This window comes from Centroberyx affinis, unplaced genomic scaffold (genome assembly GCF_046629955.1).
Source record: "Centroberyx affinis isolate AG114_WGS23_722 - 3 ecotype Tasmania unplaced genomic scaffold, CSIRO-AGI_Caff_v1 ptg002115l_1, whole genome shotgun sequence".
Classification (NCBI taxonomy): domain Eukaryota; kingdom Metazoa; phylum Chordata; class Actinopteri; order Beryciformes; family Berycidae; genus Centroberyx; species Centroberyx affinis.
This window is the reverse complement of record NW_027280437.1, coordinates 287501-315000: the sequence shown is the minus strand read 5'-3', so window position 1 is coordinate 315000 and position 27500 is coordinate 287501. Positions and strand designations below refer to the sequence as shown.

General features: G+C 45.9%; 1 protein-coding gene across 1 annotated transcript in view; it reads right to left on the bottom strand.

Annotated features, from left to right (window-relative positions):
• Window positions 1–27500, bottom strand: part of ext1b (exostosin glycosyltransferase 1b) — a 104158-nt gene that overhangs the window by 48603 nt on the left and 28055 nt on the right. The window lies entirely within an intron of this gene.

The window sequence follows — 27500 nt, the reverse complement described above, 5'->3', positions numbered from 1 at the left end:
GAAACCGGTGTCTAAATCTACTGGCTGTGTTTTGTCCTTGAAATCCAAGGTAGAATAAAAACACTGTAGGCACCAGTGGCTGGCAGTGGGGGGAGATTCTGATTGATTAGCCTTTTTAATGCACCAGTAAACATCATTTTTTTGGTCTTGTAAAACATGTTATTTGGAAAATGTGGATCCCCAGACTGGCAAAAAGTTTGAAACCCAGGAAGCCAGTATCTGTCCATTCATCTAAACCTACCTGGAAATCTCTGGCTCACCTCCCATCCTCAATGTTAACTGGGTCATCTATGGGAGAGGCATGGTTTTCTCCTGAGTCCTATGCTAACTCTCTCTCTCTCTCTCTTGCTCACACATACACACACGCACACACACGTGCCTTCAGCCGGAGCAGTTCAAAGGAGCCCAATAAAACATTTACAGCTTGGTAAAGCCTTTTCTCTCTCTCCCCCCCCCCTCACTCTCAATCTCTGTCTTTGGTTTCGCTTTGAATCTCTCTTCCTCGCTCTGTCTCTCCGCTTTGTCTCTCTCTCCCGTGATTCTCTGAGCCGTTATGTCTCTGGACTTCTCTCTGTCTCTCTCTTCTCTGTTTCTTTCGCTCTGTTCTGTGAATGACCTTGGGTTAAACACATTTAATTAGCGCTCACAGGATCTGCACGCCCCCTCCTGCTGGCAGCTCAGAGACGAGCCCTCCTGGACAACCAGCTCTACCAAGCACTCTGTGTGTGTGTGCGTGTGTGTGTGCGTGTGTGTGTGTTTGCTATGCAAGTCAAGAGGCTACAGTAGATGATGTCAGACCTCACACACATACACACACATGTACGCACACATGCATTTACCTCAGGCTTCACAATTAAACTGGTCTGGACCAAGGACTCACACTGAAGACAGGCAATCCCTGCACACCACACACACACACACACACACACACTAGAGCTAGTGTGTGTGTGTGTGTGTAATCGAAAATAAATCACAATATGAACTTCTATAATTTCCAAATCGCAGAGGCTGCAATTACTTTCTTAAGAGAGAGGAGCATCCAAAATGGATTTCTAAACAAGGTGTTTTAGAGCTGCGGGTAATCTTTGGTCCATGAATCAAATACAATATTGGTGAAAACCTTTCATCATCCTCAAACTCAGCAAATCCTGCACACTGACATCTATTGTTTTTTTTGTTTTTTTTTACAAAACCACTTCTCTTTCAACACTTTTTTTTTAAAATGTGACACCCGAGCACACACACACACACACACACACACAAACACAGTGGAGTGTATCTGCTCAGTCTGTCAGACAAGCTCTCCCTCCCTGTAACCTTAAGGCCTTCTTCATTCCATACATTACACTGGGCCACAATGGAGCCACTTGCTTTGAATCTCGCTGCCTCTGTCAAGCTCCTGCCACGCAAGCCAGAGCAACACATCTCGCACAGTGTGGGTCAGCAGTGTCAATATATGTATACACAGCCACATGGTGGTCTTTCATGTTTCTGACAGTGAGAGTGAGCAGTTATCTGGAGACACATGTAATATGCTTACAGAGAATATACAAAGACGTGCAGGCCTGGGGGGGCGGCTGGAGATGCACTAATGAACAGCACACAGCGCTGCAGACTGGTCCCTGAACAGAGGTCCTTGTAGGTTCAGGACTGCACACTACAGCAGGCCTTTAAAGGATAATGAGCAGGGTGTGTGGGTCAAGGCAGACACCAAACAGCAGGATATATGGGGTAAAGCAGGAATCAGCAATCTCCACTAGAAAGGAATGAGAATTTTTTGTCTCATTTTTTTCCCAATCAAACGGAAAAATGTAATTAAATTCACATTTCTGCCTTTGCTGGAAAGCAGTGTTGAGAACCTGGTGGTACCATGGTGGTCTTTCATGTTTTTGACAGTGAGGATGAGCAGTTATGGAGAGACACATGCAATATGCTTACAGAGAATATAGAAAAACATGCAGGAGTTCATGGTTGTACAGCAGACTCAGAAGAGGATCAGGACAAAAGCACAAAATTTGGCAGAGGGAAAACGAGAGTCTTCCTTGGAAAATGAACACAATTTCTTGTGTCTGAAAATCTAGCATTTAAAAAACAAAACAAAAAAAAAGACAACAAAACTCAGAAAATTCATGTTCTTGCCTTTGCTAGAAAACCAGTGTAGCGAAACAAATCACCTTCACTTGGTTTCGAAATGAGAAAAGAGCAATTTACTAGATGGGATGAGAGAAAATAAAGCTGTGGTTTGAAAGCTGATGAAATCTACTTTGCAGTGGAACATCTGGGGAAATAAAAAGGTCACACAGATTTATATTTAGATGCCGCGGGGAGAAATGCGCCTCTCCACTCCGCTCTGCACCCAGCAGCTGACAGCGGCTCGCTATGAACAACCAAATTAATGTAGCGTTAATGGCAGCCCACTGTAGGCTAATAGCTACGAGCTTCTTTAAAGCACCCTGACGTTAGCAAAACATATGATGAGATCTGGTTATCTCATCATATGTTAGCTTTGATGCTGGTCTTTATGCTAATCTTGGTGTAACCTGAGGTGCAGAGGAAGCAGTGAGCTCTCACTCTGCCCCTATTTCTAGGTACCACAAACCACATTGACCAAAAAATTGTAGACCAGAGCCTGCTATCAACGTATCAGGTGTTAAAGGAATACACCCAAAAAACTAAACTAAACTAAACTATACAGACACTTAACGTACTGTATGTTAACATGTCAGCATGTGCAGTACACATGAAAGAGACATCTACCAGAGAGATTTTGGTGTCTCCTTTTGTGACGGGCCAATTTCCCGGTCGGTGAAATTCTTTAAAAGAAAATTCCACCCTCGGATAATCTCACACTCTTATATCATCAATCTGCGATGTTCAGTACATTCCAGGAGTGTTGTAATTTACCTTTTTCTTGTACCCACTTTCCCTCAACCTGCCTCGTCTAACTTCTACTTCAGTTAGTGATTTCTAACATTTCCCAGAATGACTTTCAACAGCCCCCAGAGAATGTGTCTCAACTCGCTCCATTTAGCTGTTGGTTATGTGTGTTGGTGGAGAGAGCTAAAGCGATAGCGATCATAAGAGGAAGAGGGCCTTGTGGTTGCCTTGCATTCTGGTTGATGGAGGGTATGTCGGTGGGGAAATTGGTATCTCTGCCTCTTCTGCGATGTATTTCTCGCTGTGTGAACGTCGGTGCAAAATGGTGAGTCTAGAAAGAAGCCCTCGCTCTTTGATTTTGAGGGACTGACGCCAAAACCTGATGTTCACTGTTGATGTTTTAGACGGCTGAACATTTTTCTGCTATTAAACTCCATTGTAGCTCAACATGATGTCACGTTGTCTACGTTTGACCAGTTATCCATGGGAATAAGAAAAATACACCGCTAAACAACAACATGGGCTCAGGAATGCAAGATCCAACAAGTGTTTTAGGGTGGATTATTCCTATAATGGAAAAGCTGTGAGACATGGCCTGCTACTGCAGATATGTTTCGTTAAAAAAATCTAAGGTTTATTTGGACCAAATTACGCACAAATCGAAAGTAATGTTAACACCCAGTTTTTGAGAAAAACAAGTTTGTTTCAGGTTGCTATGGTAACAGCTATACCTACGCTGTCTCTGCCTGAGGCAAAACTGCAGAAGGGGAGCGCATACATGAGAGTCGACCCCCACTTTCTCAGATTGGAAGCCGAGCTTTTTTTTTTTTTTTTTACTATTGAGTGATTCATCTTCTAAATCGTCAGTCTTTAATGTGACGTTACCCTTTTCTCAGAGCTGGGGGTAATGTTAGCTTAGAAGCTGATAACTGCCACTAAAGCCTCGTTTAGCTGTAGGTATACTAACGTTAGCTATTAGCTGATAGCGTTGCCTAGTGTGCGGGTCTTTCTCTTCCTGTGGCAGCCGAGATCTCATTAGTCTTCTTTATGACTATTTGTGTTGGAAATCTAACTCCCTCTGGGACACACTGATGCTTGAGAGAGAGAGAGAGAGAGAAAGAGAGAGAGAGAAATATATACACATATCAGAGAGAGTGAATGAGAGGAATATATATATATATATATATATATATATACATATATATATATATATATAGACTATGAGAGAGAGAGGGGGAGAGAGAGAGAGAGAGATTAAAAAAGATGGAGGAGGAGAGTGAGAAGAACACCACGGGAACTAGGCTCGAGAGAAATCCAAGGGAAATTTCAGACAAATGCAAGCCTAATTAGGGTGTATGGAAACACTCGAGGGCGCCCAGGAGGCCTCGCTCTCCTCCTCTGCTTCACGAGGCTTGGAGGTATTCTCTGGTATCTCTCCAGTAGCCTACTGAAGGCCTAGTAGACAGTGATTAATGCTTAAGACTTCCTAGCGGGCCTCTTCCCCGCTTACGTTCCGAAGGGGCAAACTTTTAACCTGTAAATGAGCTGCGCTGATTCACCTCTAATAAGTCAAAGAAGGTATTTCTCCACTTCCAAGCTCCTCGGGCAAGGAGGCGCGTCGGCTGATATCAGTCAAGGGATGCTGGTGGAGCGCTAACCCTGTCAGAAGCACCATCTGTCGGCTGTCTGTTACAGCGAGGCGGCTTCTCCGCAGACAGGCAGAGAGGCATCGTCTTACTGGCACCATGGGGTGAAGTGTGAGTGCATAGGAATGGCAAAGGAAATTAGTCTGTGATTCAATATTTGTACAGTGCTGCATGCTGCAAGCCTGTAGTTGTATATATGGACACCTGAGGAGCTGTAGAGGACGCCGACCAATGGTGAGTCGCTATACTTCAGCATCAAGTTTATTACAAAGCACCATGGCATAAAAATGTGAAATGAGATGCTTTTTTACACACTGCCTGGGGTCCTCTGTGAATATAATGAATAACAAGTAGAATTTAAAAAATGCAGCAATAGCAACGCATATTTTTCATCTTTTTTTTTTTTCTTTTTCCAATAAAGCATATCTACATTCTATAACGTATAGCTGGAGCAGTCAACAACACCACACACATTTATTGTATGTTTAAGTGTATGAAATAGATTACATGGTAATTATACTTGAAAATTAATTAAATTGACTAATCAAATTTAAGAATGTCAAAATATAATGAGAGCTAAGACCTATAGTGTACTGATAATACATTTTAGAAGGATATTATACAAATATATAACTACAAGTCCCCAAGTAATATTATTGTGACACCATAGGGGTTAGAAATCACCATTAAGTCCAATATAAAGTGACTGTTAAGAACCACAGACACAATATAAGTCCCTATAGGAATATTATAGGAATATTATAATGATTTTCGCATTTTACCCATTCAGCATAAGAGCCCCTTTCTGTAGAGTGAATGTGACCAAGCACTATCTTTGCTTAATTTGGAGCATGCAGCATAAGCATATGACCATGGAGCTCATTTATCAATATGTCCCTTTATGTAAAACGTTCATGGCTATCTAATTTCCAGCTGATTTTGTTTGAGTGCTTGGAATTAAAATGCTTTATTTACAAATCAGCTCATATGAATAGTTTCGTTGTATAGACTGAGGGCTGTCTGACAATATTAAAAAGGGCTCAACTAATGTCAACTGTGTGTGTAAGTCTGTGTGTGTGTGTGTGTGTGCATCTACGCCTGTGTGAAAATCTGATCCCCTCTGTCTGCAATCGTTTGCTAAAAATGTGTGGTCTGGACTTTTACCAATGCTCCCAGTCAGCTTTTCCAGACGCACTTTCAACATCCTGCAGTGAGCGCCGCCTGATTCATGATTCACTTTGTTATGACAATAACACTGACTTTTTCGGAATGAACAATGACTTTGTATGGACTTGGCAGATGTCTGAAAACCCCAGGTTCTCCTAAAACGGTAAACAGAATGAGCTCATCTTTGAAGGGGGGCTTTGAAGAGAGTAATGCCAGCCTCCTCAGCCACGCTCATTACAGCCGAATTAGGCCGTATCGTCGTGGTAAGCTCCAGTAATCAGACTACCTCAGCAGCTAGGCTTAATTGGCTCATCACTCAGCCGGCACTTGCTCGATGCACATTAAAATAGAAGGGATTCCTGTCATTTTTCTCGCGTTAGAAACAGCAAAACAAAATAGTGTGGGGGGGGGGGATATTGTTGTTTTCTAGAATTGTGCCTTTCATGATTTTAATCAAGACAGCAGCGAATCTGGGTCACAGAGAAGAAACAAATAGGTAAGGTCAAGGGGATGTTTATACTGCTCATGTTTTAGCCACAGCAACAGTAAACTAACCCTTCACTTATGGAATATATTTGTCCGCCGCCGTATAAAAGAAAACTTGACAGTTCACATAACGTTCATCTCAAGATGTGAAATTCTGCAAACAGAATTGCTGACCACAATTCATATGAAAAGCTCTGCCTCTCAAACTAACATTTCTAAATTCCCACCATCTCTAAGTCAACCTTGTACCAAGCCTCTGTAACACTTGGAGACTCCTGGAGGCACAAAGGGCATAAAAGGAATGCATATGAGTAATGTGCGATAATATTTATTATTACTATTGCATGTGCATTCACATAAATATGCAAGTTAATTCAGGGACCTGTCAGAGAGAGAGAGAGCGAGAGAGAGAGAGAGAGAGAGAGAGACAGACACAGAGAGAGAGAGAGAGAGAGAAAACATGAGAAAGATGGCGAGAACAGGAAACAGATGAGTGAGAGAGATTGAGTCAGAGAGAGTGAGAGCGGAAATGAGTGAACAAGAGTGGGAGAACAAGATAGAGGCCGGCAGTTTTTGTTGGCCGGCCTGGGCCTCCCTCTGCCAGGCTCTCTGAGAAGCCCAGATATCCATCAGGTCTGCCTCTCTCTGTGCTTGACAGTGGGTCCACAGAGGGTCCTTTTTACATCAGGCCTCTCCTACTGCTGGCTCAGATCCAGATAAAGGCCCGCTCTGAGGGGGATTCCTCAGCCCACGGACCCCCGCTGGGAAACGGCCGAGGCGGACGAATGAGCGCTTTTGTGGAAGGAAGAGCAGGGAATGGCGGTCAAGGAGACGGCGAGAGAGAGAGAGAGAGAGAGGAAATAAACAAGGAAGGGGGCGAAAAGGAGGCAGAAATACGCATTAGCACACACACACACACACACACACACAAAACACATACAATCACAGCCAGCCAGACACAAGCTCGATAGGGGGTCCTGTGGGGACCTATTCGACATTTGTCCAATGCGTCCTATAGACATTTGTGCCACATTTCTCAATGCATTCCCCTTCCTCCAGAGGGGCGATAGGGCTCACACTGGGAGCCGTGATGCGATTACGTAAAAAGCTGCAGCCACACATTGGGTATTGGGGTAAAAAAAAATACACTTCTGGATCTGTGATCTGATTATCAATGAAGAAGAGAGCTAACCAGTGCTAGTACTTGCAAACCATCGGTATCCTGCAAGGAAGATGTATTGTTGATGTACAAAATATGCATGGGATAATCTACGTTTTTTTCTCAATTTGTGAAATGCTGAAAAGTTTGGAGATATAAAAGGCCTAGTCGCTTATGTAACAGAGATAAACCAGCAAAATACAAAATACAAATCCTCGCACTTCAGATTTGGCTCGATCAGTAGCGCGGCCATCTAAAATACTTGGAAAGACCGGAGTAGGGCTTTGAAACTGAGAAGGGGACTCGGTCTGAGAGGAAACTAGTCCTTGCTGGAATGAATGACACCTCTAACACTGTTATAACACCGGCACTCGAGCCCTGTGTTGTACTTATCGAGCCTCTTGGAGCAGTAGTAGAAAGCCAATCTGGCATCGCTCGCCACCGTTCTTTCACTATCTCACTCGATGTGACTTGCCAGGCAGCCTTGATTCTAGATGAGCACTCCTACAGGATGACAAACAGCCCTTATGTTGACTGAAGCAAAACAAGCCTTCAGCTGTGACGTGGTTGCTAAATAGGACACCTAATATCCAGCCGCCAGACTGTGCTATTTAACAGTCGACGTGGCTCTAGGATTGGTTCGGTTATCTGACTATATAGACCAGCTGAGAGCCGGTTCTGCCGGAGTTAGCTTCACAACACGATGGAGGGAATATTCACCGGCGTTTTCTCAATAAGCCCCTCGAGAGCGTTTACTTATCAGCGGGCACACACCCCTATCAACAGCCTTGCTCCATCGCACTGGGAGCTGAGGAGCGTCAGAGGGAGAGAAAAGAGGCAGAGAGAGAGAGAGAGGGGGGAAGAGAGGCTCTCTGGAAGGCTTTGATATGTACTCAAGAACATACATGGCTACTCCACCGGCTAATACAGTGCTCGTTGAACACATCTGTGTGTGGGGAGGAGAGGGGGTTGTGGGGGGGGCTTATGAGCGTCAAGCAGTAAATTCCTCATTCTCCCCAGTCCCTTGAGTCCCATTCTGCTGTCTGTAGATAAGTGTGAAATTCAGGCTTGGTGGCAGGCGTGCCGAGGTGAAATGGATGCCGTGGCTGCGGCTCGGGCGGATCCACAGCCACGGCCGACCACCAGCCGAGGCTGAAACCCGCCAGCTCGGCCCGACCGTGGAAGAACCGCTTAGGAAACAACATTAACATTCTTATGACAGTGTAACGTAAACTATACAGGCCAATAAGAAATATATGTGCTCAAACAATGCCAAGATGATCCAGTGGGCGGTGTGGGCTTCATCACTTCTGTTGGCCGGGCCGGTGCGAGCGAGATATCCCCCAGCTACTGAACACAATGTAGCCAGCACTGCTGACTGCTGTCTCCTCTCTATACATCTCAAACCAAAGCACAGTCACTTCTAATTAGATTTATAGGGACGAGACAGTGTGGCCTGACAGGACACTGTGTGTGTGTGTGTGTGTGTGTGTGCGTGCGTGCATGTTTGTGTGTGTGGTACAGTGGGCAGGAAGAGAGATCAACGCGCCACTGAAAGAACCTGACAGCCGCTGTCCCACGGCAATGGGGCCCACTGAGGAAGTTCAGACAAACTCAGGAGGAAAAGGGAGACTGCCTTCCTTCCTATACAATGACAAGCCATAAAAAGCAGCGCTATAAACTCTGCCTTACCCCCATAACGGTTATTGTTGCAGGAAGTAGCAGTGACGGTTCGCATTATGTCCTTGTGGCTAGTATTCCAGAGGCAGCAGGAATACAAACATCATTTGCTTTTTACATAGAGACACACAACAAAAGCATGAAGGGCTGCAAAGGGAAGAGCAAAGCAAAACCAAATCTGTTTTTACATAGAGCTGCACTAGAAAAGGGTAAGAGAGAGAGAGAGTGAGGAAGACGAGCGACAGAAATCAAGGAGCAGAGTGAGGGCGCAAAGTGTCACGGAGGGAACAAAAAGCCCCTGTCATACTCTCTAATTCTGACATATTCCTCCTGTTCCCCTATCAGACAGGAAAGAAAACCAGCTGCTGGCTGCAGGCAGGTCCGTACGGTCCGCTAGCTCAGTAGGTAGAGCATGGCACTGACACTGGCTGGGTTAGGGGGTTCATTCCCACTGAGGCCCTTCATGCCAAAAAAGCATGCGCTCCTGCTAATGTAAGGCTCTGGGTAAAAGTTGCCAGCAAATGTACATATGGGCTGACTAGCCTGATGTGACTGGGGCAGCACAAAAAGTAATTTGTTGTGAGTGTTGCATTCTTAAAAACTTAATTAAATGTCAACATGGCTCCAAGGTCACCGCAACAAATTCCTGTGCATGTGTTATATTTATTGTGCACTTGTAGTATGAATAAAGTGACTCTGATTTTGTGGAGTAAGTGTCTGATTCTCTACAGGGCCAGACGGTGTTTCACAGCTACAGCATCCAGTCAAATGGGACCAGTAAACCGCACGAGAACGAGAGCGGTCCTCGACGTAACGCTGATGGAAAGCGAGGCAGCGTGGGAGACCTAGCAGGCAGCGGAGCAGGGTTAACATGGGTAAAAGCAGGGGAGGCGTGGAGGAGGGAGTGTGTCGGCCTCCAGTAGGGGCTGTGAATGTCGCTGCTACCACCTCGACCACTTTGTCTGACTGATGAGTTCAAACAGGACATGGTAATAGCCTGTCTCCAACATTCCCCTAACAATAAATCTCTCTCCAAGAAAAATGGGAAAGCAATCAGGTGGGAAGAGGGGTTTCTCTGTGTGTGTGTGTGTGTGTGTGTGTGTGTGTGTGTGTAAGTGAGTGAGAGAGAGAGAAAGAGAGAGAAATAAGAGGCGAAACCAGACAATGAGAGAGCATGTACAACATGTGCGTGCAAGCAAGCGAGGGAGTGCAACTGTGCACACAATCTTGGGTTTGTGTGTGTGTGTAATGAAATGCAAAACCAGGCAAAGAATGAGTATGTATTATATGTGTTATATGGGTTAGTGTGCACTTGTGTGTGTGTTTGCGTGTGTGTGTGTGTGCGTGGGACGTCATGAAGCGTGTTTTAGAGTGCATCAAAAAAATGAAGCCGTACTTCTTGCCCACCACTTAATATGATTAAAGAGTGAGAGACAATAGAAAGCTTTGCCCCTTTTCTTAAAGTAATAAAACCATTAAAGCAAACAGGGCAAGAAGAGTTATTTTGTAGAGACTTTTGGCAGGCAGACTAGGTGGAGAGTGGCCAAAGATTTAAGATTTACAGGGAGACAGAGCGAGAGAGACAGAGTCGGCGAGAGAGAAAGATAGAGCGAGAGACAGAAATAAAGAGAGGCAGAGGGGGAGAGGGAGAGAGAGAGATCTGCCTTGGCCAATAACGGTTGTATTTCTGCATAGCGCCAGAGCATCGATCAGACCCTGACCCTTCCTGTTTATCATTCAACACATAATCAGGGAGGGCATTAATAAATATCTCCACATCCCTGTGTTGGCTCCTGGGAGGCAAATATAACAGCCAAGGTGCTGGAGCACAGTACTCTGTGTTTGCTTCTGTGTCTGTTTGTGTGTGTGCATGTGTGTGAATGCATATTCTGTGTCTTTGTGTGTGTATTTGTGGGTGTGTGCGTACATGTATGCCCTTGCTATCAGCCACACACACACACACACACACACACACACACACACAGGCTCTTGAGTGACTAAGATGTAGGGCCTCATCAAAAGCACAATGCAGCCAGTGTGCTTGGTGCGTCGCATTCAACCATCAGCGCCGTGCGACAGGGCCTCCAGGTCTGCCAAACAGCCCGCTGCAACACTGTGGCAAATGAAGTCAGAGTTTATTGAAGAGGGATGGAGGGATTGAGGGAGAGAGAGTGTGTGACAGAGAGATAAAGAATGAGACGGACAGACAGAGAGAGAGAGAGAGAGAAGTTTATTATTCACTGCAGTGGGACGGAGGAAAACAGGAGAAGGGAGGAAGGGAGGGGGCAGTGGGTGAAGAAGGATGTTGAATGTGTAAGAGACGGTAATGACATTGAAAATTTGCTTTTATTGCCTTTACCTCCCCCTCCTCCCCCTCCTCCCCCTCTCGGCGGGGTCAGGATGCCCCGCTTCAGTCAAAACACCGGACACTGTGACCGTAGCCATTCCGGCAACAGCGGTGCTGGGGCGTGGGGACGGCCTTCAAAGCTTTGTTTGTCTGCAAACAGTCCGCAGAGAGCAGACCAAACACCCACCGACAGGCATAAACAACCAGGAGACGCCACACAGGAGGGAAAGGAGGGGAGAGAAAGAGAGGGATGGAGGGAGGAAGGGATGCTGGGAGTTGGAGAGAGGGAGTGTTTTTTTTTTTGAGTGATCTTTTGACCAGCTATGGCGACACCTGTGAAATATTAACTCCAGGCAGGTGCAATGTGTGCCCTTGGTGTCTGCTTAATATGCAAAATGTGTGTGTTAGTCTGCGTTGCTGCACCCCGACAAGTGGGAGGAAGTTAGCCACGCATGTGTGCAATGTGTAATAATATCCATTATTTCCATTGTGTGTCCATGCAGGCAAATATGTTTGTTAATTCAGGAGTCTGTCATTTTCTCTGTGCGCTCTGCAGGTTGTTAATCTGCAATAATGCTTCCCACACAAACCTGTTACTTACATGCACAGTATACAGCATCCCCACCCTGCCCACGAGGACATATGTGCACACACACACACACACACGCACGCGCGCGCACGTAGGCAGAAATGTGTGTGCATGCTCTCTCTCACACACACACACGCCCACCCACACACAAGGAGGCACAAACACAGCCATTTATCAATACATAAATAGAAACAAATACTAATACCCCCTGTATCTATGAACAAATTCACACACACACACACACAATCTCAAAAACACACAGGCCCACACACATACATACCAACACATCCAGAAACAAAATGTACACACACACACACACACACACACACACACAAACACACAGAGAAATACAAACGCATGGGTGGACAGGCGCACACACACACACACAAGCACGCTTTCATATGAAATCCCACACCACTACTTTACCGGTACCTAGGAACAAATACATACACACACACATACACACACATACACACACACACAATCACAGTGTTCTCTTGTTTTCACCAGCATGCACTCAGTGGAGTTGGTCTGGGATTTCCCAGTAAATCTCAGGAGCATCTCTGTAGCCTGGCAGTACTGACATGTTTTCAGAAGCAATCAATTTGAACCTCACTACAAAGAGCCAAAACAAAGGAAAGCTTTAATATTGCCTTGAATTATTAATTCCCCACAGCACTAAGACTGACCCAGCGAACCGGCTGCCGGCTCAGCCAGTCAACTGTCAGCTAGCATGCAGCTCTCAGACTGACAGACAGATGCAGACACGGAGGAGCGGGGAGAGAGTGAGAGGCACCGTGCGGTGAAGTGGTGATGACAGTTATGTGTTTTCAGACGCAACGCTAATATAAATATTCACATTTTTTTCTATTGAGCTGCATGTCAAAAGGATGAGAGAATGTCTGCACTGGAAAAAGGGAGTGAAATACATGAGATAAAGGAATTAGAAGAGGAGAGGAGAGGAGAGGAGAGAAGAGAAGAGGATACAGATCTTTGCTATAGGGGGCTGTGAACGCAATCAAGACAGACACAGGTTTGGCCTTCGCTTGGCTCCTCTCTCTCTCTGCTCTCTCCTTTTCTCTTTCGTCTGAGCAGATCATCTCTCCCTCTTTGGCAGACAGTGAAGGACGAAAGTGTCCTTTCATTCAGTGAACTGAAAGGGCGCCTTGAGAGGCGTGACGGTGGCCCTTTGACAGGGATCCTGCCTCTTATTTACGTATGTCTGTGTGTGTGTGTGTGTGTGTGTGTGTGTGTGTGTGTGTGTGTGTGTATGTGTGTGTGTCTGAGCACTGGGACAGCATTGATAGTCTGGGCATGCCCGCTCTGCCACCCTGCAGACAGCCAGTTCTCACGCCCCACCCTACCTCCCTTCAATCATGCACATACACACACACACACACACACACACACACACACGCGCACACACACACACACACACACACACACACTACCTCATCCCTGTAACAAGCCCTCTAACAGGCAGACACTGTATCAACAACCTGATCAGCTTGGTTTTGGAGTGCAGCCACAGACATACATGCACACACACACACACACACACACATACAAGAACTAAAGGAAAAGTTTTCTTACCTATGTGGAGTTGATCAGGGAGGATGAAGGGCAGCGTGGGGAGAGAGAAAACACAAAGAGAAAGCATGATTAGTGTGTGAGTTCAGCAGCGGTAACCTCTCCTACGGCGAGCTAAGCTGCTCTCTCTTGTTCGGCTCTAACAGGTTGAAGCCGGCAGGATGCCTTAACAAATCCACCATGCGCTCCTCGGGGTAAAACCGCCTCTCCTCTCCTTTCCTCCGCAGCGCCCCGCTTTCCCTCTCTCCTCTCCTCTCCTCTCCATTGATTCCCCCTCTTGACGGGGAAGAGGCCGTATTCATCTCTTCCCTTTCAGCTCCCTCCATGCTACCCTCTCCATTTTATCATTCTCTCTTCCTCTTCTTCTTTCCCACATCCCATATTCTCCTCACCTCTCCGCTCCCCTCTCCTTTACTCCTCTTCTCTTTTTTCTCTCCCTCCAGCCATTTGATCCTCTCATTTTCTCCCCTAATCTCCTCCCTGCCTTCTCCACTTTTATCCCCTCTTCTCCTCCTCTTCCTCACCCTCTCCAGCTCTATCTCCCTCTTATTCTCTCCTCCCTCACCATTTGTACAAAGCAGGCAGAACATCTCCTGTGGGATGTTGGGAACCGGTGAACACCCCAATTAGAAACAGTGAAACCAGCAGGTGGGCCTTGTTGCGAGTACTGCTCTTGACAGAGGTGACCCTGCATCACTTTATTTCCTCCCTTTCCTGTCTGCAGCCTTCCACGCTACACTCTCCTCCTCCTCTCTGCACCCCCGGGGGGCGTACATCAAAACACACCAAGGCAGAGGTCAAATACAAGGGTGGATTGGGAGCAGGATGGATGGAAAGCAGAACATGGGCTGACTCCTGAGGTTGGCCAACCATGGGAAACTCAAGGTGCTACGTACGTGTGGCATTTTGTTTCTCAAAATTAAGACCAAATTTTCCATAAAGTCTGCTGTTTTCTGTTGCAAAGAGGTTGTTGCTACTTGACCCCCTTCCCTTCCCTGATATCATTCTGTCTGTGTTTGTTTTGAAGAGCAAGAAGAGCGATGAGAGCCGATAACAGCCCTTGATAACAGTGAATATGCATTCCGATGAGGTGAGCTAAAGTTGAAACTACGCAGTTACAATATTGGAAGTGGAATAAAGTAAAAACAGTTGCTCTTTTGTGCTGTAAAGCAATCCAGCAGCTTTCCTGTGAAATCTAACCCGGTGTCTCACAGTGTAAAATGCAGTGTGGAAACTAGTAGAGGCTAACAGTCTTCTCAATGACAATCTCAATGTCTCGTTTACTTACAGCAAATCTGATAATTGATGATTTATTGATGTTAAAATGTCGCACTTTTAACATAGAAACATCTTCAGGGACATGTCAAGGTGCTATCTCTCCCCTTTTCTCTCCTCTCTTTCTCATATACATCTTTCTCAACAGTCATTCCTGATGGCCACTCGCTGCTGGTTTTCTACTGTAAATATTCTTAAATGTCTTTTTTGGAGACAGCATTGTCAGCGACGGCCCTTTTCAGAAGAGCCCTAAGCCTACCAATTACTGTAAGTCGAGGGCACTTAGCAGAAGCCTAAGGTCTGAAAGTCCCTTTTAAGCCAGCCAGCCAGTCATTCAGTCAGCCATTCAGGCAGTCATTCAGAAACCCTGCGGCGACAGGGGAAAATTCCCTGCGGTAAAAACAGGAAGAAATCAAGAGAGTCAGCTTGCTGAGGAGGCTAGCGAAGCCTCACATGTGGCTGCAGCAAACCGATCAGATGGAGTGTAATAAGCACAGACAGAAGAGGCTGCAGCACTTTGACGAGCATCTCTGGTTTCTTCTACATGGCGGAAGTGTGCGTGTGTGTGTGTGTGTGTACATAATGCCTGTGTGGGGTATACTGTAAGCGGGAGTTGTGTGTGCTGTGTTGGCGGTGAGTGGGCTAACCACACGTCGAATTCTGCTCTTGCATTTTCATTTCCAGCGAGAAGAAAGCCAGAGATTCGCCGGGGAGCGGGAAGAGAAAGGTGAAGAGAGTGATAGAAGAGAGGGAGCGGTTGATATTTAGCTGACCATCAAAAGGCTGGGCATCGGACTCTGCGGCGAGAAGGGATGCCGCTGTCCTTCAGTCATATGGCTCCAGGCGTCTCCCGACAGCAATACGCAAACACACACATATACAGAAAAACCACTCATGCAGGGAAAAAAATCGCAGGGCGCAGAATATTTCCAGAGTGACAAAATCACTCGGCATGGGAGCGGTCCGCCGCGTTAAGGCTACCCATAAATCTTTGCGAGTCTGGGAGCAGCTGAACGATGAGCAGCGCTCTCTCTTTCTCCTTTAAGGCTTTGTTAAATGCCACGCTACCAGGTGCAGAGCGCAGGTAGAGAATTCATGACCCCTATATATGAAGCTAGGCTCAAATGATTAACATGCAGGGAACATACCGGATGGAACTGAACCCAAAGGAGCCTTAACGGGACCCTTAATAGTCTTGCTCTTTTGGAATATGCACATGCCATGTTTTTAAGCTCTTTGGTGGTAAGTACAGTGTTGGATTGAGGTATTGAAGTGTGCTATTCACAAGCAAACCACACAAAGTGATCCAAAGGGGGGAAATGTGCTGCCTGATTTCATGATGCCCTAACGCAAAATAGAAGAGAATATGATTTGAAAACAAATAAAGGCCAAAGCGCTTATTGAAAAGGTTACACAGCTATCATTGGGGTTTCCAACCAGTTTTTGTCAGAGCGTGTGAGGCAGTGAAAGGTTGATAGTAGTCAGGTCCAGGCACAGCCCTCACCCCCCTCAGGTGTTTTGACATTTTAAGTGAATTTAAGCACGGCGGTCCTCCACTGCAACCCTACACCACAGCAGTCTCCATGCCGACAGCAGCAGCAGTAGCAGTTGTCTCCCAGAACCAGCCCTGACATTTTGTCCTCTTCTCAGCATGAAGTGTGTGTGTGTGTGTGTGTGTGTGTGTGTGTGTGTGTGTGTGTGTGTGTGTGTGTGTGTGTGTGTGTCTTTATGTGTGCCTGTCCAAGAATTGATGCGCTGTGCTGCTTCTTTCCACCCACCTCCTTCTTTGGATAATGTGAGCAACACGCACACACACACACACACATATACACATGACACATGCACACACTCAGGTGTCAAACCACAGAGTCTACGTGGGCTGGAAGAGAGATTGAGAGAGAGAGAGAGAGAGAGAGAGAGAGAGAGAGAGAGAGAGAGAGAGAGAGAGAGAGAGAGAAACCAATACTAAACATACCAGCTATGTCTTCCAGCTAAGCTCAAACCACAGTAATATACTTATTTAGACTGAAAAAAATCCACCCAGAGAGGATTCTGCACCTGCTGCAACCAACTTCCAGTGAAAGTAGTAACACTCATTTCAGTCCAGGCTGTTATCACCCCTGCGGGGGCTCGCAGTGGCCCGGTAGAAAGTAGCGCTGTAGTAACAACAGTCTAGCATTGTGTTAAACTAAATTGAATAATTACTCTACAGCTTATACAGCATTACCTCTTAGGTAGAGTAACCTTTTCCTTTTTTCACTGAGATACTACATAATTAGATTATATTTAGATTAGATTGTAATTGGATTATATTCCATTGTAGTTAGATAGTTGCGTGTAATAACCATAATTACAAAATTCTGATGAGAGCTGACACCAGAGAGCAGCAATTCAATATGAAATGTTACCTAGAAAATGTGTCTTCTGACAGATATTATAGTCTTTATTCATGTCCAGTACAGTAAATCTCTCTGCCCTCTCACCCTGCTGGACCACAATGTGTCTGAAGAAACAAAACACACCGTTTTCAAATGCAGCAATTCTTTTCAATGGCCGAATGAGCGCTAAAAGAGGCCCAAGAAACCACCTTGATTTGTATCTTTAAAACTTCAGTTGGATTCTGAAGCATCAACATTTGTTTTTTATGAGGCTTCTGGAGTCGCAGTGGCCGTTCACCTATTTCAAGGTAAAAGAATTACAAAGGTTATAGAGGCAATAAGAAAGGACAATGTCTGCCATCTAACTGGGTAATGTAACTAGCAGCATGAAGCTCATACAATGTAAGGACAGTATATTAAGACTATACAGTATATTCCAGTTGGTCAACAAGCTGGCCTCCGTATAGAAGCAGACTTTACAATCAACCATGGAACATCTTTGTCACTGAAGAAAATATCACACCATAATATTTCCTTTGGCAGTTGTGAAATGCAGGAGTCAGTGCAAGCCAGTCCTCTACAGTCATGTGGGATAAATTCATAAGAAGTCTAAGTTATCATCACCTTTGAGATAATTCTCTCTTTCTAAACTATGCTATCATTTTTCTGAATGTTTCAAACCTACCTAAAAGGTTGGTAAATGAAGCGCAGCCTTGTGGTTTTGAGCGTCTGTTATACAAAGGCTTTGAATAGGATGTCTATGGAGATCTGTGCTAGCATAGATAACAAGGCCGCCAATTAACTAGTCTTCCACTTTACCTCGCTGTTGGCGCTTAAGATTTTGGGCAGATTTACCTCCCATTATGTCCTCCCACGCAATCTAATAGGTTGAAATGAGGGTGAAATTACGGCATCAAAGTTCCAGTTGCTTTCTTGCAGTAACCTTATCTTGTAAAGCTGACTGGGACACTGAAATACTTAATTGGTTCCAGAAATTTTGTAGCATGCATCCAGCTTCCAGTCAGACTTGACCTTTAGCATTTTACTGCCTTCCTCCTGTACAGAAGCAGTTGTCACATGCAATGTAAAAAACCCTGCTTCCTCTGTCAGAGTTACTGTAGGTTACTGAGGTTATTCACACAAGACCAACTTGTGTGTCCCTGGGCATGGACATTTTCACAGGTGGTAAACCCATTCTGATTTAATGGTTAATACCAAAAACACTGCATGTCAACCACAGCAGAACAAAAGATAAATGTCCATCAAAACCTTAAGTTACTTCACAGACTGCAGCTCTGTGGTGAAAACGCTGTAGGAGGCGGTTATCACACCATCCTCTGTGTTTGCGTGCGTGTTTGAGACAGAGAGTGAGAGAGAGAGAGAGAGTGAGAGAGAGAGAGAGAGAGAGAGAGAGAGAGAGAGAGAGAGAGAGAAAGTGAGTGAGTGAGAGAGAGAGGGAAACTGACTGTGTGTGTGGTCGACTGGTCGTCAGTCCTTAAGAAAGAAGCAGGGCTAAATAATGTGCGAGTTCTCTTTGATGGACAGGTTGGAGAGGTCTAGGAGACAGCAGCACAGGCCTGCCTGTTGATTGGCCCTGTGTGTGTGTGTGTGTGTGTGTGTGTGTGTGTGTGTGTGTGTGTGTGTGTGTGTGTGTGTGTGTGTGTGTGTGTGTGTTTGTGTGTGTTTGTGTGCTACAATGCCTTCAAGGATCGACAACCAGGCCCTGAGAAAACCTTGACAAACCGAACAGAAACCTCCCTGCAGAAATTCAGTCCGCGCAACAAAGAAATGCTCGGATGGGCAATTACCATTAAAAAAGAACACTGCCATTGGCTGCGAGGGAATTGAGCCGGCGTCTCAGTCTGTTTAAAATTGCAAATTGGGCCGAGGCCTTTTGAATGCAGTATCAAGTCTGACACTTAATTATTGTGTACTTTACATCTATTTATTTGCGGGTTTGAGCTTGGCAGAGAGAGGCTGATCTTAATCTTGCCAGGTCTGGTATTTGTGTGTGTGTGTGTGTGTGTGTGTGTGTGTGTGTGTGTGTGAGAGACAGGGAGAGAGAAAGAGAGTCTGCATGCATTCACATCCTTATTGGGCCTCTCCACTCTTTCTGGATACAATACTCCGCACAGACAGGAAGTCACGCCGGACACTTCCTGTGGTTTAGCCAATCAGACACTTCCGTTTTGGCACTTCATTCTGTGTGTGTGTTTGTGTGTGTGTGTGTGTGTGTGTGTGCTGCTGGCATCCTGCGGGGGTAGGTTAGCCGGTTCCATAGGGAGGGCTGCTATAAAAACATCAAACGCAGCAGCGGCAGACAAACAGTCGACGTCATGGGAGAGAGGAACGCTTCCACGCCGACAAGACGAGAATCAGAGGAAATCAAAGCTTCGCCATGTAACCCTGCCACAGCAGCAGCACCTCACACTGCTCCAACACTAACATACCTCCATGAGCTGTGTGTGCGTGTGTGTGTGTGTGTGTGTGTGCTGCTCGGCTGTCTGTTCTCAGAGAGCCAGAGAGGGAGAGGTCGCCCCATGTTCTCACAGAAGAGCTATCTGCGTTAAGCTGTTGGAGATGACCTGGATAGAGGCATCGGATGAATAAATAAATAAAAGTCAACCAGGTGCTTATAGAGACTTCACGCCTCTGTATGTGTGCCTGTGTGTGTGCGTGTGTGTGTGTGTGTGTCGATCATCAATGCAAAGCTATTTTCTATGCATGGACAAGTGGGAGTGTGCTTCTGGGGTCAAGATCAATGTGCACTTAAGGTAAAAAACACAGTGCTATGCAGTGTGTGTGTGTTCCCTTTCAATGAACAATATGTCTGTGTGCCCACACATGTTCTGTATGTCTATATGGTCTATAGTCTTTCTCTGTTTGTGTGTGTGTGTGTGTGTGTGTGTGTGTGTGTGTGTGTGTGTAGTCCTCCTACCTAAGGGGCTTGAGGGCTGATATTAATGAAGCATTTCTCTCTGCGGAGCTCCGTCAGTACAACAAGCCCCTGACGTGATTAATAACTGCCTCGCTTCTGTGTGTGTGTGCGTGTCTAAATGTGTGCGTGTGTGTGTTAGTGTACATGTGCTTATGGGCCTACGTGCAGCACACGGTGCCAGTGCGAGTGTGTTTGTGAGTATGTGCACACGGTGCCTGTGTGTTTGCATGCGTGTATCTGTGTGTGTGTGTGTGTGAGTGAGTGAGAGAGAGAGAGCACAGAGGGCCTATGGAAAAACCCAGTCAATGTTAATGAGAGCAGTGCATTAGCTCTTCCTGTTTATGGGCTTCAGTCTGCCAGCCTCTCTCTGCCGCTGTCTGTCTAATAAGGTCTATATCAGTGTTGTCTTTCACTACAGGACGCCACAGCGCTTAAAGCTTCCTGGTCTAATGAGGGAAAATGGTTTAATGCAACCGCCACACCGGCACAAAGTTAAACACATCTATTTTACATGACAGGCAAGATTAAGGCACCGTGAGAAGGTTTGTAAAGCGCGTGCGCATGCATATTGTCACGTGTGTGTGTGTGTGTTTGTGTGTCTGATGATGTGTTGTACAGTAAGCAGGTGGCTGTAAAGTGTTGTAATTGTGTGTGTGTGTGTGTGTGTGTGTACCAACAGCATCCCCTAAGCCTGTTTCAGCGCTGCTTAGCAAGGCGCTCATCATCCATCTTCATTTCCCGAGGTGCCAGTGCATGTGTGTGTGTGTGTTTCTGTATATATGTGTGTGTGTGTGTGCGTGTGTGTGTGCCAGAAAGAGAGATCGAGACAGAGACGAAGGACATGAGATTCAGAAATCGGGGTGACAGTACGAAACTGTGTGTGACTGTCCGTGTTTGCGTGTTGCAGAGATCGACTAGAGCCTGCTGGTCTCACTCACTGCATACACAACACTGATAGTTTGACCGTTACTCTTTCTCCTCCTCTCCTCCTTTCTCCTTAACCTCGTTCGCTCCCTCTCGCTATGAAATTAGACGCTCTACACGCGTTGCATGAGCTGTCTGCTGCACTTCACTCCCGCTCCCCATATGTTTCTACACTAACTCCCTGAGAAGTGAAACGCCTCGCTGAGCCATCACCTCACACCGTGCAACATATCAAGCTCTCACACGGCATAAACGCGATCAGACCCGGCATTAGGCAAAACTCTGCACTGCCAACAGATACACAGAACCACATAAAAAAAAAAAAACACAAGCGTCTCCTGCCAGCTGTAACAAAATCAAATGGACGTGAACCAAGGCACACATCAGTAGTTTCTCTTTCCGCTCCCCATCACGTAGTTTTGGATGTCTGGCTGGGTTCTCAGTGCTTCTAATCCATTTTTCACCCTCTCATCAAACAGCATCAGTCACCACACTTGCCTAGGGCTGCGAAATTAATTGCATCTAATCATAACTAGTTTCCACAATTAATTATTGTAGAATATTGATGTATCGGTAATAGTGAAAAATGTAATTTTATTCAAAGGTATGCTGTAGTTGAAAATAGTCATGATCTTCATATTTGATGCAAAAGTGCAGTAAAAATGTGTTCTTCAAATCGCCAAGATTAATAATTGCAGTCACAATAATTAGCAAAGCAATAGCAATTAAGATTATCATTTAAGCCATAATCGTGCACTGGCCCATGCCACAGCTCCACTAAGAAGTGTGGACTGCACACATTGTTTTGTTGATTGTTAAGGAGGATGTGTTGTTTTAATATCAGGATGGATTTCTCTGTTGGGGATCAATGAAATGTATCCCACATAATCAGAAATGTAATTAGGATAAAATGTCACGTAGCGTCATACAGCTGATATTTATGAGCGCTGCTATCAAGACTGGTTTTTGCTTTTTTAGACTGATATCTCTGTAGGACAGCCGATATATACACACAATACATTTTGTCGTGTATGGTTTGTTTGTGTTAGCGTGGTGAAACAGATTTGTTGCGTGATCCTGCATCAGCACAACTGAGAGACTTATGAGATAAATACTGGGCTCTGGTCTTCGAGGACCAAGTGGCATTCTCCAGCGCTGACGCACTGCTGCTTTAGCCAGGCGCAGCAAGCCATCAATCTTTATAAATCATTCAGTTCTCCTGCTCTGCCCTTTCACACACACACACACACAAGAACAGGCACACTAAGGCAGAAAATGAACACACACACACACAAACACACACACACACACACACACACACACACACACGCACACAAATACACACACCTTGCTCCCATTCTTCCTCTTCCCTTCCTCCTGCAGCGCTTCAGGATCACTAGTGTTTACGTAACCGTGCGCACAAGAACAGGATTCTGCTGAAATGAGAGCTAAATCTTTAAAATGTGCTCCTTTTTTTAGACTGAGATGCGGGAACTGAAATAGCCTGGCCGCTGAGGTAGCCGTATAACATTATACACACTCAAGAAGGAGAGGATATCAGAGGAAAATATACCATATTATTACTTAAAGGGATAATCCATAACATTTTGATATAAATAAATGTCTGTTTTGCTGATAAAACACAACCAATACCCAGTTCATGAAAGCTTTTCCATTTCCTATATTTGCTGCTCTAAACACCCGGTGTCTGGTAGGACTTTCCCAGGAAAAACTTGACTTCCATGACAACTCCGGTGTCGTGGAAGTCATACGTTTCCAGCAGCAGAAACAGCTGTTTGTTTTCTTTCTACAGCGCAGACACAGTCTTCTCATGACTTCTGAATTATGAGCTTATGAACTATGAGTTCAAATCACATGCTGTGCTGTCCCAGTTTGCTCTCTCTCTCTCTAATGCTCTTTTCTGAAAAACTGCCTGAGGTCTTGATGTATGTGCTCTCTCTGACCTGGAGGATGACTCACTTTACCCCTGCGGAGGTGCTACAGTGGAATCATGGGACTTTACCATGTGGCGTTGACCTCTTACCTTACTGATGTTGTATATTTCCTGGTTTGAGTTTTTTCAATGCATGCACTGAATTCAGTCACTTGACTGAAATGTTTGCAGCAATGCACCTTGCACTAAAAACCTGCCATGTTCAATTTTTGACAGAGTGTGGGTTTCCTAACATTTACAATACCTGTCTAAAAACACAAATAAAATAATGATGGATGGTTAAAAGCCCATTCTCCTGTTAGTCTTTCTTGACAAGAGATCTAAGAGGAAAAATTTAGCAGTCATTTTCCTTGATTGGGACTATGTAGGCACCAGGCAGACAAGTGGATCAGGGTGAATAATTCATCAGCTCCTTTTAAAACCCAATTGGGATTGAAGGGAATTTAAGCTAAAACTCTATTCTGAGGGAGAAAAAAATGATGTTGAAAATGTCAGTATGTTGGGGGATGTAAATCATTTAATAACTAGTCAAGTCAAAGCCGTAAGCTGAGAAAGGCTTCATGAGGAATGTCATCCTGGGCAACATGAAGGGACTATTTTTTTGGACGGGGTGTCCTGCTTCAGCGATGTGGCCGCTGTGACCCCCCACCCCTCCACACCCCCCACCCCCACCCGCGGTCACCTTGTATTTAAATAACACTGCGGTCCATTGATCTCCAGGGAGAGGCCATCTTGGCTCCGATTTAGACTGCAGAGGAATGCTGGAATGTCTCTGGCTCTCCGCCAGCAGCCTTTTCCTGGCCCGACCTTTGACCCCTGCCACTGGGAAAGGGGAGGCCTAGGCTGTGTGTGTGTGTGTTTGTGTGTGTGTGTGTGTGTGTGTGTGTGTGAGACAGGACTGGGGTTAGGGGGGTGAATGAGGCTAAACTAGGCGGCGACCACCTGCTCTCCCTCTGATCTTATGACCTCCCAGACACACAAACATTCACACACACACAGACACACACACCTACCTACACACACACACACACACACACACACACACACACACACAGACGCTCCCAATTGTATTCCTACAATGAGTCGGACCAAGTACAAAGTCACACTTTGACCGTCTCTCCCCTCCACACAGCCACACACATGTGCACTGCAGCCTATGGACAAAGAGTCATGCTCTGTGGTTGTGGGTAAACACACAAGCTGAGGGCTGACTGCACATGTCAACACACGCTGGGCCGGCTGTTCCAGTGAGGGCATAAACACACAAACACACACGCAGACACACACTCGGACACACGCACCGGGTACAGATGAACGGCCGCTGACAAGCTCTCAGGGGCATTCAGGGATGTGAGGAGTTCAGCATCGTAAAAACAAGGGACAGAATGTGTGTATAAGCGTGTCTATATGTCTGTGTGTGTGTGTGTCTGAGTGTGTGTGTGTGTGTGTGTGCTGCCCATGCAGTAGACCAGTAAGGCCTTGATCTGGTAGCAGCATAACATCATTACCCCATCAGGCGGTGTTAATGTGGAACTTGGAGGCGTGTCGGCGGCCTCCGTGTGTGTATATTTTCTTACGCTCTCACACATTCATCCATAACCCATTTCCATGTGACCGGCTGGTGAGGTGGGACGCTGGAAAAATCAGCACCATTACATCATCGGGGCCGCGCTAACCTCAGCCGCTTGGCATGGCCGAGAATGGCTCTGAGCAGCGATGGAGGGGGAACTTGGAAGCGTTTTAAAAATAAACGTGGAGTGGTACAACACCGAATGACTAATCAGCAGGGAGGTTAAGCCGTGCAGCGTGACCAGGGTAAAGAAATAAACAACATAAAAAAAACAAAAAACTCTGGAGCGTAGCCGACGTAATCAGACTGAAAAGGCTCTTTGTGCACGAGCGGGCCGAGCCTGTGAAAATAAATACGTATAGAAAGAGAGAGATAGAGAGAGATAGAGAAAGAGGAAGAGGAAAAGAGGCAGCAAGGGAAAGATTTGCTACAAAAAGAGGGAAATAGAATATACATGTGCAACTGAGAGTGACGAGAGAGAGAGAGGGAGACGGCAAGGAATAGAGGAAGGGAAATGCAGAAGGAGATGTGGCATACAGTGAGAAATACAATGTATATGTGTGAGTGGGAGGATGGGTGGAGGAGGGGAGGGAGGGAGGGAGGGAGGGAGGGGAAAGCAATGTGGCAGGAGAAATATATATAAAGGGAGAAATATATATGTAAGTGAGAGTGACTGAAAAAGACACAGAGAGACAGAGAGAGAGAGAGAGAGAGAGAGAGAGAGAGGACGACAGGCAAGATGAGAGATGGGAAGATGAAATTAAAGAGGAATGCGGATGAAAATAGAGAAAGTGTGTAAGGGCGTTGGGTATAGAGGCAGTTGAGGGGTAATTTGAGATGATGACAGTGCTTCCTAACCTAACCCAGGTTCTGGCATTTCCATCAGAGAGAGAGAGAGAGAGAGAGAGAGCCTGGCTGTAATGCTATACTCAGTAAGCACAGGCAGCAGTCTGTGTGTATGTATAGTTGTGTGTGTGTGTGTGTGTGTGTGTGTGTGTGTGTGTGTGTGTGTGTGTGTATGTATTGAGAAGCCGTTGTCACAAAATCCCACACGCAACAGATCTGTCTGTCAGGAGAAATATTTCCTGAATGAAGAAAAAGCCTAGCTGCGGCCTGGCTGATCGGAAAAATACAGTGAATGCTGCACCCAGAGAGAAACACACACACACACACACACACACACACACACACACACACCCACGTAAATAGCATCTTCGAGAAAGGAGGGGATAAACACAGGGTATTCCCTCATCGCCCCTGGCTCCCGTTTCTGTCTACGGAAGGGAAAGAGAGGCGAAGTCTCAGAAAAAAAGAGTGCGAGAGGGAGAAAATTATAGATCTCTCCGTCACCGTCTGCTTATGTCATGAAAACCCGCCGACCACATAACATCAGCCGGGACGCTTCGGAGGACTCAGACGCTGAGACATGGCATTAGGAGCACGTGAAAGAGGGAAAGGGAAACAAACAAACCCCAAAAACACAAAAAAAAGAGAGCAAGGATCGCCGGCCAGGCTGGGTTTTCACTGACCGATAAATAAAGGCATGTGAGCGGAAGGGAGAGAGAGGAAAAGAGAGAAGAGGAAGACCGGCGGAGGGAGTGAGACTTCCCCGAAGACGGCGGTGTGGTCTCTGAGTGTCTCAGCCGCACGGTCGCTCCCACCCGGGATCAAAGGCAGGGAAGTGGCTTGGCTCTCAGCGGCATTAAGTCACGTTAAGCCTAGACGGAGGCCATACACATGCTCCCACAAATAAAGCTGGCTGGGATTAGACTGACAATGGCCCACAGTGAGTCATAGGCTTTATAACAAGGTCAGACCACAGTCACACAGACAAAGAGCCGGCAGAAAAAAAAACACACACAAAAAAAAACGAGATGCGCTTGAAAGTGGTTTGGAATCTCTGAACTTCTCAAGGTGCGCTTGATTTTAATTCACCACTCTCATTAACACCTTCGTTGTTTTTTTTGTTTTTTTTTAATGTTTCAAAGTTTCTCAAGGTGCAATTTTTTTAATAAGCCCCTCAGAGTTATCCGTATCGCACCTCTCTCTGTTTTAGAATTTCGTATTTTTTATATATATGTGCAAACTGAGCGGAGGAAAACTTAAGCGAACTTCAAAAGCGGTGACTTCACCGCTGAGACAAGAACATGAGAATTCATTTTAAGATTTTCATTTTTTCGAAACGTGTGTGAGGGCAGATCAAGGGCCACGCAACAATCGCACAGGCATGGACTCTGAGAAAAAGCGTGGAGACAACCCGAACATACAAATAAGGTGTCACAGTGAGTTCAAGTTAACAAAACAAATTGTGAAATACACGCAAACGCACACACACACACTCTCTCAGAAACAGAGACACACACACAGACACACACAGAGGTGTCCCAAGTGTCACCGAGCTGTCGGCCCCCGCATTAGACACCCGAGCACGGCAACACATTTGGACTTGCCAACACTACCTGTCACCACCAATATAGGGCATAGCACATAGACAGACATACATACACACACACACACATACACACACACACACACACACACGTATACACACAAACCTATAAAAAAAAAAACAGAGGGACAGCCAGCAACAGGATGGCAGGGACGATGGCTTTAAATACCGATTTGATGAAAGGGTGAGGCTCCACGGATTCAAGGAAAGGCCAGAGACAGAGACAGAGACAGAGACAGAGAGAGAGAGAGAGAGAGAGAGAGAGAGAGAGAGAGAGAGAGAGAGAGAGAGAGAGAAAGAGAGAGAGAGAGAGAGACTGTTCAGAGGGGGGAACATGGGGAGATCAAAGAGGTATTTCAGAGTCAATCCCTTGTTGGGCTGTTAGAGAGCTGGTGTCTGTCAGCAGGCATGAGAATAAACACTGACAAATGTGACACACGCACTGGCTTACACATCGAGCTCTACCGCTGC